Source organism: Colius striatus, chromosome 17 (assembly GCF_028858725.1).
Source record: "Colius striatus isolate bColStr4 chromosome 17, bColStr4.1.hap1, whole genome shotgun sequence".
Taxonomy (NCBI): Eukaryota; Metazoa; Chordata; class Aves; order Coliiformes; family Coliidae; genus Colius; species Colius striatus.
Window position 1 is genome coordinate 15,079,932 of NC_084775.1, and position 11,095 is coordinate 15,091,026.

Genomic DNA, 11,095 nt, shown 5'->3' on the forward strand with positions numbered 1-11,095 from the left:
AAAAATACAAGTCCCAGTGGTGTGCTTTGATGTGCTGCAGGAGATGCCAGACTGACAAAAAGCATTCATAATTCAACAAAGAGCAAACAGGCTCTTTTATTTTTAGCAGATGGGATAAAAGGGGGAGTGCAAGTGGCAGCTTTTCAGAACAGACAGTTGCAGGTGTTGCTTTTTTCCCCCCTCCTCCCTTTCTGGAAAGCCACTTTCAGATCTGATTTTCAAATTTCTGCACATGCTGCTGCTTTTTGTGAGTCTCCAAGGAAGGTGTCAAGACATGTCAGCTTAAAAGCACCCTGCTTGTCTCTCCAGCTGCTTTGCATAAGCCAGGCATTGCTTCACTAAATGGGAACACAGAGTTGAGGCTGGAGGAGCAGAAGATGTCCATCAAGCATCCAGGTGAATGCCAATCAACACTCAGCCTTCAGCACTGGAATGTTTCCCTTGCTGGAGGCAGGGATGAGCTCTGTCCTTCAAGGATTTCTGTCTCTTCAGGGATTTCTTTTTAACCCCCCTCCCCAAAGCAGCATTTTGGTGACAGGGTGGCTTGCAGCTGATTGCAAAGCTTTATATGAAGGTGATGAAACCCAGCTATAGGAATGAGACACTATCCTCTCTCCCTGACTCAGGCATCACTTCCCTTACAGCATCCCAGCGTGGTGGGGTGGGAAGGGCCCTGCAGAGCTGCCCCAGCCCCTGCTCAAGCAGGTTCCCCTGGCTCAGGGGGCACAGGAACGTGTCCAGGTGGGGTTGGGATCCTCCTGAGCAGGAGCCTCCACACCCTCCCTGTGCAGCCTGGGCTCTGGAAATAATTCCAGTGCATAATCCTTGGCTGTGGCTGAGTCTTGCTCAAGGCCTGTTGGTCCCATCCTGCACACAGGGGCAGCCCAGAGCTGTCTCACCCTCTCAGCTTCATCCCACAGCATCCTTCTACCATGGCTTTTTACTAACTTTCCCTCCTCAGCTGCTCATGCCGATGTGTCAGCCCAGATCTGATCTCCATCCCATCCATCCACCTCACTTCATCTAGTGAGAGATGGTGCAGGAGCTGCTGGCACATCTTCTGGGAAGTCAAGAAAGCCTGAAGGTGCTGTGGCTCCTGGCTGGAATATCAAGAGTAGGGAAAATGGAGCTGCTGGAACTGATGAACTTGGCACAAAAGGATGTTGGTGAGCTGGGCTCCATCCCAGCCTGGCTCCAGCTCACTCCCAGCTGTGAGCTGAGTCCCACACCCTCCATGTGCTCTCTGCCAGAGGGGAAGGGAGGTGTGAGGTGTGGTTCCAGGAACGTGCTTTACATCACCTGCTCTCCCCGTTCCTCGCAGGCAGGATCGCTGCTGAGGTCACTGCAGGGCTCAGCTGGGGACAGCATGTTCCCGGGGGCAGGGGGAGCTCAGGCTGGGCTGTAGGGTTAATCTGGCTGTGGGATGCCCTGAGCTGCTTAAACCCAAGTCTAGGGGGCTGATGCCCCTGTGCAGAGGGGCAGGCAGCTCCCCCATTCCCAGCGGGGTGCTGCAGGCGGTGTGGGGGTGCAGACGGGTGCCCCATGGACAAGTGGGGAGAAGCTGGTGGAGGGGGGCTGGGGGCATTGCCCAAAGTCCAGCGTCCCCCCTGCTGATGTGTGTGTGTGTGTGTGTGTGTGCATAAAACTGCTGTGTCCTCCGAGGATGGGGAGAAGATGGGATGGAGGATGAGGATGGGAGAGGAATGGATAGGATGGAGGGAGGGGGGCAGGATGAGCAGAGAGGGATTGACTCTCCCCCGCAATTCGCTGCGGGATGAGGGGGGACCCGCCTCCCGCTTCGCAAAGGGGCTGCGGGCGGGGCCGTTCCTGTCGCTGTCCCCTCCCCGCACCGCCCCGCACCGCTCCGCACCGCCCCGCACCGCCCCGCACCGCTCCGCAGTGCTGCCGGCGGCGCCGCATCCCGGCCCTGCGCGGGGACAGAGCCCGGCGGGACCCCGGCCCAGGTAACGGAGCGGAGGGGGCCCCTCGGGGCAGCCGGGGCAGCGGCTTCCCTGCGCTGCAGAGCGCCGCTGCGGGGTCCCCGCTGCCGAGGGCAGCTGCGGGGCGGCTGCGGGGATGCTCGTGCGGGGGCGGCTCTGGGCTGCGGGGATGCTCGTGCGGAGGCGGCTCAGCCCCGCTCCCCGGGGAGCAGCCGGCGGGGCAAGTTGCGGGGTGAGGGGCTGTGGGGGGCTGCGGGGTGAGCTCCGCACCCGCGGGGGCCGGCGGCAGCGGCCGGGGCTGCTGCGGGGAGCTCGCGGCGGTGGGCATCGGGGAGCGCGGTGGGCATCGGGCCGGGGATGTTTAAACGCTGACGTTTGGCTTTGGAGCCTTTTTCCCGGCGCGGGAGCTGAGCCCCGGGGCCGGCAGCATCTCCATCCCAGCGCTGCCGCGCTCCGGGGCTGCCACAGGGCTTGGGCTGTGCTGCTGCCTTTAGGGATGAAGGCGGGCGCGGGCTCTGCTCCTCTGCCAGGACAGACAAAAGTCTTGCAAACGGCGTGAATATTTGGATTAGGTGATCTCCAAAGGTCCCTTCCGAGCCCTGCCATTCTGTCTGGGGTCTGAAACCTGGAGGCAAAACCAGCTGCCTCGGAAAACAGGCTGGAGCTGTGAGTGCTGGATTGTTAGGGAGAGGGGCTCCAGTTCTCTCTCTTGCTGGGGTCTTGCTGTTAATTCTGGTCTCAGGTGCAAACTGGAGCAGCGATTTGTCTTGGAGCAATTAACACCTCTTCATTTCACCGCTAAAAAGCTCTGGGCAAGGCAGCTGCCCTGCCTGTGGCTCTGCTTTGGGCTTGGTCCATGCTCCTCTGCTCCTGGGATCTAAAAAGTGTGTGTGGCTCAGCCTGATTCCCCCTTCCCTGGAGGCTGCAACACAGAGCAGATAACACAGGGCTTCAAAACACGGGCAGTTGGCTCCAGGGATGCAAGGATGGGAACAGATGAACCATTTGCTTTAATTACTGTTATCAAAAGCCCAGGCTGCAGCTTAGCCTGAAAATAAACATTGGTAATGTTGTGATACTGGGCTTTATGTGATGATGCACCATTCAGCTGGCAGGGATTTAGTGAACTGCTCCCTTTGCTATAGGGACTGACTCAGGAGATCTGTGTTCAGCCCTTCCATGGGGATCAGTGTGGGGTATGTGAAGCTGATCTTGGGGCTGCTGTAGCATCCCACAGTGGCTTTGGGCATCCCCCAGGAGAGTGGGTGAAGCTCCTCTGCAGCAGCCCCGCAGCCAGGTGAGTGCCAACTGCCCCTGGCAGAGCTGTGCCAGACCCAGGAGATGCAGTGGGAGCTGTTTGCCATCACCTGAGGCTTCCAGAGAAGCCTCCCTGGCATCACACTCAGCAACCCACCTGGGTGCAAGCACCAGCCCCTGCTCAGCACTGGAGCCAACCTGCTGCTCTGCTTTCTTCTCCTTCACACTCTTGCCTTTGCACTGTCCTGGCTCCTGAGAAGAGCCAAAAAGTGTGCTGAAGGTGGGAAAAGCCCATTTGTGTGTGTGGGGAGCACCTTTTGCAGCAAGGATGAAAGCCAGGAGCTCATTGTGGGACTCTGCTGTGCCTGTGGGGATGTGTGTGGTGCTGTTACATGTTCCTCAGCTTGGGCAAGGGCAAGGGGAGAAAAGCTGCTGAGGAAAGATGAAGGGACCTGCAGCTCCAGAGCCTCTTTTTGTGCTTAAGTTTTGAGGGACTTTCTTTGGGACCTGAGGAGATGGTTCCTCATGTGAGCTGCAGGTCCTGGGGCTGTGTGGGCAGCAGTGCCCCTCTGCCTGCTCACCAGCACTGCTGCTGGCACCGTGTCTTCCTCCTGCAGGCAGAGGACATGTCACTGCAGTCATTACCAATTAGTGATAACAGGTAATTAATTGCCCCAGGTGGTCCCAGCCCAGCACTGGAAGGTTAGGCAGGGAGGAGGGCTCTGCTCCCAAGGCCAGCCCGATTGATTGCCCCATCCTTGTTGAGGTGAAGACTGAGGAATCCCTGGGGCATGTGCTGGGAGATGCCCTGGCTTCATCCCTGCGTGGCTCTGAGCAGCAGCACCGTGCTCCAGCCCTGGGAGATGAGGATGAGCTCTTGTTTGGGCCCAGTACCTTGGTGATGGGAGCCTGCATGGAACCAGATGCTTAATGAGGGTGTGTGGGGAGAGACAGGAGCTGCATTTGGGGAAGCTGGGAGCTCAGCATCTCCCAGGGTGGTGCAGATGCCGAGCTGGGTGGCTGTGTGCTTCTCTGCTGCTGGCTGGAGGCTCTCCACGGCTCCTGGGCAGGGTCAGGCTGCAGTGTTGGGGGTACCCCCTTCACACAGGCCTGCTGTGGGGTGCCTGGCTCTGTGTGGCACCTCTGGCCCAGCCTCCTTGCTTCCCCCTGAGGAGGATGGATGATGGATTTGCAGCCCTGAGCATCCCCCACCCAGGCTCACGCTCTGAGCACGGGGCATGTGCCCAGCCCCAGCTCTGTCCCCTGCAGCACAGCCCCTTGCCCTGGTGCTCAGCCACGGGATGCTCTGTCGGTGCCTTTGGGACCAACCCCCGAGCCCAGCAGCGGGGTTGGGACACTCCCTCCCCATCCCAGCAGCGTGTCCCCTGCGAGCCCCAGCTCGCTTCCATGGGGTCGGTGCGGCAGCATCCCCCGGGGCTGGGCTGGGCTGGGCTGGGCTGGGCTGGGCTGGGCTGGGGCCGTGAGTACCGGAGCAGTGCAGCGATCTGTTGCTAAGCAGCTCTGCCATGGTGAGAGAAGCGATGGCAACGCTGCGTTTAACAGCTTGGGGTGCACTCGAGCATCTCCTGGATAGAGACCCCCAACCCCCCTCCCTTCCCTCTCCAGCAGCCGCGGGTAAGTCACACTCAGAAGTGATTGTTTGATGCATTTTTTTCCCCTGCCATTGTCTTTCCTGTAATGAATCAATGGGAGTAAGTCCTGGGTTTGGCATCACAACAGCGTTTGGGCTGTGAAGGAGCTGCTGCAGGGACGGGTCAATGTGCTGCTTTACTCAAACTGACTGTGTGCTGCTGCTCAGCTGCTCTGGGATGGGTCTTTGTCTGGAGGGTGACAAGGAGCTGGGAATGAGAGGGTGAAAAAAAGCATCCCTTGGTGCCTTATGTGAGTGTAAAGGCAGCAGAGGCATTGGCTGAAGGCAAGGCAGTGGGATGCAGGAGGACTCCCAGCCCTGTTGCTCTGGGCTGGGTGTGGATGAGCTGCAGGAGCAGCCCCATGGGCTCCTGTGCCACTGAGCACTGTGCTGGGTCCTGGGGGTCCCATCCTGGTGTGCCCTGGGGCTGGGTGGATGGGGCAGCCGTGGGATGGAGGCTCCAGAGGATGGCCAGGACTGGCATTGCTTTGCATCTCTTCTGATGTGTTCACCCCTGTCACCTGTGGGCTGCAGCCACCATCCCAGCTCAGCTGCAGGGACACGTGGAGCCTTCATTAACCAACTCATGCCAAGCTGCCCTGGCAAGTCATGGGGCCTCCATGCCCAGTGAGGGGCTGGCATGAGCCCCAAGGATGCCATGACCCTGAGTTTAGGACTCACTGGTTCTGGGTCTTTCCCAGAAGCTGAATTTCCAGCCCCACTTTGCCACAGTGTGACTGGAGGGCTCTGAGCCCCAGGGGCTGATCCCACCTCCCACCACAACCACAGCAGGGTGGTCCCCAAGGCAGCCTGGGCACTGTGTGCTGCCACAGCTGTGGGTCACTCAGTGCTTGCCCTGGAGTCAGGCTGGGAATCTGCTCCTGTGCTGTGCCCCCATCCACACCCAGGCAGGCGGTTCCAGGCTCAGCAGCCTCAGGGTGCTGCTTCCAGATCCTTCTGCCAGCTGAGAGCTGCCTCCTTTCTTATTTTAAGGGGAAAATCTTGCAGGTGGGCTGTTTCCTGAGGTGCCACCCATAAAGCAGCTTGCCCAGTTTTACCCAAACTTTCTAAAGCCCTTTTCATGTGAGATGAGGCAAAGCAGGGCTGTGGCAGTGGGGTGCTGGGGAGTGTGGGTGCACAGGACCCCCCGGGGCTGGGCTGTCCTCCTGCCCCTCCATCTGGCCTGCTGCTGATTTTGCAGCATCACACAGGTGCTTCAGCAGCTGCTTTGGGGCTCTTTACATCTTTTTGTCCCTCACCTCTGCAGGCAAAGCCAGTAGTACCAAATCCTGACCCTGCTGGCAGCGAGCTCCCCTGTGTGTGCTTGGGCAGCTCTCCATGGCACCCACAGCCCTGCACAGAGGCTGGAGGGGAGGCTGTGAGGGGTGTGTGGCTCCTGCACTGGGCAAATTCTTTTTCCTGGGAAAGGAAGAGCCCTGGGTGCTGAGATGCTTGAGGCAGAGCAGGATGCAGAGTGCACAGTGTCTGTACCAGGTCTCCTGTTGGCACCTGCCCCTGATGTTGGGACATGGAGGAAGGACCCTGATGGACCAGGGACTGGAGAAGATTCCACCAGGCAGCTGCTTGCTCTTACCCTATTTTTCCCTCCCCATCCTCAGCTCCACCATTCACCTGGGGAGCAGAAATCAGCTCCTGTGCCAGCATTGGCCTTGGAGCTGGTGTGAGCAGCCCATCAGCCTGACCCAGGGTGGTGTTGGCATCCATTCGAGTTCCAAACCTCCAGTTTGGTGCTGACACACAGAAATAATCTGTCACTTGGCACCTGAGCAGCAGTTTGGGTTATTGGTTTGGGGTCTGGCTCCAGGCAGGGAACAACAAGCTGTTGCCAGTGCTCTGTGAGTGTCCTTCCCCGAGTGAATGGACGGGCTCAAAAAGCTGCTCTTTCAACCCAGATTAATGGCATCAGGCTTTGTCAATGCAAAAATTACCTCATCATTGGCACTGGCAGGTGGTGTAGAGCAGCAGACTTATTCAATATTTAAGAAAGCTGCATTGCAGAGCTGAGCAGGCTGGAGAAATAGGTTGCCTGTGTCAGTGTCTTTGCTGGTGGCGACGATCTCTGCAGGCGCCGCCGAGTGGGAAGCGTGGAGCTGGCCGTTAGGAGCCTGAACCTTGTGCTTGGGAGTCTTCAAAATGCTGCATTTTCTCTTTTCTCCCCTGCTCTGGTACATCCAGATGGCTAAAGCAGCGTGCTTGGGCAGCCCTGTCCTGCTCTGCCTCTGCAGATGCCCGGGTGGTGATGGCAGCGTGGGGCCGTGTGACGCCATCAGGTCCTGCCCGAGCTGCCCGGTGCCTCGTGGTGCCCGTGGGGCAGGATGGGCACGTGCTGTGAGGCTCCTGCTGCCTTCCCCTGCCACCCAGGGCTGCTGCAGGGTGAGGGGGAGCTGGCAGGGAGCTGGTGATGGGCACCTCTTAGGTTGGAGCGAGCGGCGACTCGAGGAGAGGCAGAAAGTGACTCAGGGGAGGTGTCCAACCCCCTTTTGTTAAAGCATGGTCAGATTCATGGGCTCTGTCATACAGAAGCAATGGAGCAGCGTGATTAGAGTCATGTGGCTCTTCCTTAAGGCCAGAAATTAAGACCTTGCTTCTATTCCTGGCTGTGCCTGAGCTGCTGCTGCCTGGCTCCTCCCGACCTCCTCCTGCCATCAGGGTTGAGGCTGCCCCAGGGATGGGCAGAGCTCAGGGGGAGTAGATCCTGGGAGCCCCTGGGGACAGCCAAACCCTGGAAGGTCTTGGCATCCTCCTAGGATGGGATATTTCCATTTCATTAGCTAAATGCTGAGTCCCATCATCACCACTTTGGTTGCCACATCCTCCTGCCCCAGGGCAGGGATTTGGAGGGGAGGGGTGAGGGGAAAAAAAAGCCACTGTGAGCTGTTGTTTTCTACCATGAGCTGGAAATGCAGAAGGAAGCATTAGGACAAGCCAAAGTAGTTGCTGGAAGTAGTGCAAAGTAGATCTTCCAAATCTATTATTTATAGGCAGAGGGAAAGGTTTGTGTGTTCCTCCAGGAGCCCTCCCCAGGCTCCATCAGCAGCAAAGCCTCTGCTGCCAGAGGAAGGTTCTAGCTGGGGAAGGACTGTTCCCCCCTGACAGCTGAAGTGGCACTGATTGCTCTACCCCCTCTGATAGGAAAACTCAGGGATTCCCCCTTGTTCTCTGCTTCTCCTGCTCTGTGTGACCTTGGGCAAGTCCTTTATCCACTCAGATCTCTCCAAAAGTAGGTGCCAGTGATGTGACCCTTTGGTCCCAGGCCACCCCATTCAATCCCCAGCCAGCCTGGGCAGACCACCAGCTCCCAGCCACAGTGGGGGCCCAATGTCCCCCTGCAGACTTTGCTGCTGCAGTGCAGATTGTGGTGGTGGGGATTTAAATGAGCAATTTGCTTATTTAACTGACCTTGTCAATCAGAGGTTTGGCACAGGAGCAGTGGCTGGAGGGAACCAGGGGAGCACTAATTGCTCCATGTGCTCCTCTTTTCGTGTGTATCTGTGTGTCTGGCAGTGCTTGGTGAAGCAAAGGTGAGCCTCCAACCTCTGCTGGCTCTTCAGGGCTGATGGAGAACCCCCTGCAACATTGCAGAGCAGAAAGTGGAGGATAGGGGGATTTATCTTTCCCTTCCTTCTGGGAAAGCTGCACACTCTTCATGGCCTGTGATTTTGGTGGGGTGGTTGAGCTCCTGTTTACCAGCCTTTCCTCAGGACAGCATCCCCAGTGCTCCCACTGGAGTTTTGCTGAGAGCTGCTTTTTGCCCTGTAAAGGTGCATTTGCAGGGTTTGGGCTGAGCCCTGCTCCTGCTGGGACCTGCTGGCAGCTCTGGGACACTGGTTGCCATGCTGGGATATGGGTGGCTGAGTGGTACCTTCAGAACAGCATCTTCAGCTGGAACAGCATCTTCCCAGGGCAGCAGGTTTGGGGTGATGAGAGGCCCCTGGGCTGGACTCTGCAGAGGGATTTGGGTGTTTATAGGGTTTTTCTTTTCCTGTAGTTCTGCTGCAGGTAGGAGGAAGCAATTCAAAGGCAGGTGCTGTGAGCAATGCAGGGGGGATGCTGCTGCTGGAGGGGTCCCAGCAGGTACTTGTTGCCACCCCCATGGAGATGGGCAGGGAGAAAACACCATGGGCAGGGAATAGCTGAGCTCCCAAAATCCTCCCCTGTGGCAAGGTCCCTGAGGGAGGGATGGTTCATGTCCTCCTCAGTGCCTTGTGCTCCCCGTAGTGCTGCAGCAAAGCCAAGCCCTTGGTGGGTGGATTGCCTTTTCTCTTTTGTTTCCACCTTAATGACCATGAAGGGAGGCTGGAGCTGAGCTTCTCCCTTTGTGAGGGATATCTGGTGGGTGAGGGTGCCTGTGAACCCCCACACAGCTCCCTCTGCTCTTGGGCACTGTCCTCAGAGGGGTCCAGGTGGGACACTGGCCCTCAGCATCCCCTGGGCTGTGCAGGAGGATGGGATCCAGCGCTGCCCTTGCCTGGGGGACACTGCTGTGCCTGTGGGGTGCAAAAGCACTGGTGTTCCCCCAGCACAGATGATGGGTTGGGTGGATCTGTCCTGGTGCTGTGGGTGGTGCTGGCTGGCACCAGCTCAGGCTTTGCCACTCAGTCCCCATCAGGAGGGAGAAGGGGATGGAGGGATAAACCCTCCAGCAAACAGGAATAAACCAGCACTCAGGCTCTGAGTTTTATATCAAATTGTGTTAATACAAGCTGCCAGGTTTGCAGAAAGGACAAAGGCTCTAGAGAGGCCCCTTTCTTAACAGATCCTTTGGAGATGAGTAGCCAGAATATGGTGCTTGGGTCCTGTTGCCCCATCCTCCTCCTGTGCCTCCCTTGGCTTCCTTTTACCACAGAAACGGCAGAGGAGGAGCTTTGGTGCAGAGGGGCGAGGTTTGGGGGCTGGCAGAGCCACGTGCTGTGTTTGGGGAGAAACTTTCCTGCTTCAATGGGGTGTTTTTTTGTTTTCTCCTGTTTTTTTACCTCCCTGAAATGGCAATCTCCTCTTCCCCCCCAGCTCTGGAGTGCTGTCATTAAAGTGAGGTCAGGGATCTCATCCATCACCCCGGCAGGGAGCGCGTCCCTCCCGCCAAGGTGACGGGTACAGCGAGCGACTGAGAGCGATGCTCCTCTTCACACGCAAAGCAAAGCCCAGCCCGGGCTGATTTGGTGAGGGTTGGCTGTTCTTTGTGCCCTGTTTGAGCGCAGCAGGTTTCCCCCGTGGGCATCGCTGCCGGGTGAGAGCGGGAGGCAGCGCCCGAGCCCGGCGCGGCTCAGCCCCGGCGATGACGGACGCGGTGCTGGGCGGCAGCTCGGGACGCTGGATGTGCCCCGGTGACAGGAGCATGTCTCTCCGGGCCAGGTGAGGGCAGCAGGGGGCTGCGGGATGCTGCTGGTGCAGGAGGGTCCCTGGGGTGGGAGGTGATGCGGGTGCTGCCATCCCGGTTCTTCCTCTGTGCAGACAGCGGGGGTTGGGTTTGTGCTGTTGGACGGGGATGTTTTGCCTTGTTGCTTCCTAAACCCCCTGAGAAAGGTGGTGGGGGCAGAGCCAGGGCTGTGCACCCACCCCAGTGCCAGCGAGGAGCCCTGTCCCTGTGTCCAGGCACCTTCCAACGCTGCTGCTCTGCAGAGTGATGCTGCATCCCACCGCCCGGCACGTCTCCATCCCAGCTGGACGGGTGCTGGCAGTGCCCAGGGGCGGGTGCTGGCAGTGCCCAGGGATGGGTACTGGCAGTGCCCAGGGATGGGTACTGGCAGTGCCCAGGGATGGGTGCTGCTTTTGGGTGCCTGCTTGAACCTTTGGGTGCTCATGTTCAGAGCTCACTGCTCTGTGCTGCTTTGGAGGAGCCCTGAAGCCCATGGAGAGCGAGGGGCTGTTGGGGAGCGCTGGCTGTGCCCGGGCTGAGCTGTGCTTGTCTCTCACCTAATCTTTGTTCCTTCTCTTTCCCTCTGCCTCCCAGCAGCGAGAAGGAGCAGTAAGTATCTTGCTTCTTTCTTTTTGGCCTCTCTGTTGCTCTTTCCCTGCTACTCAGACTGTCTTGAGAGAGCAGGGAAAGCCTTGCTTTCGGTGCAATTGATTCTGGAGACATTGCACAGGGTTTGAATGAATTTAAGGTTTAAGGCCATGCAGCTCTGCTCAGCACAGGGGGAGAAGACCAGGAAAGGTCTTTAGATGAGCAGCAATACGAGGGGAGGAGGAGTGTTTGCCTTCTGCATCCTCTGTTGGCATTGTCCCT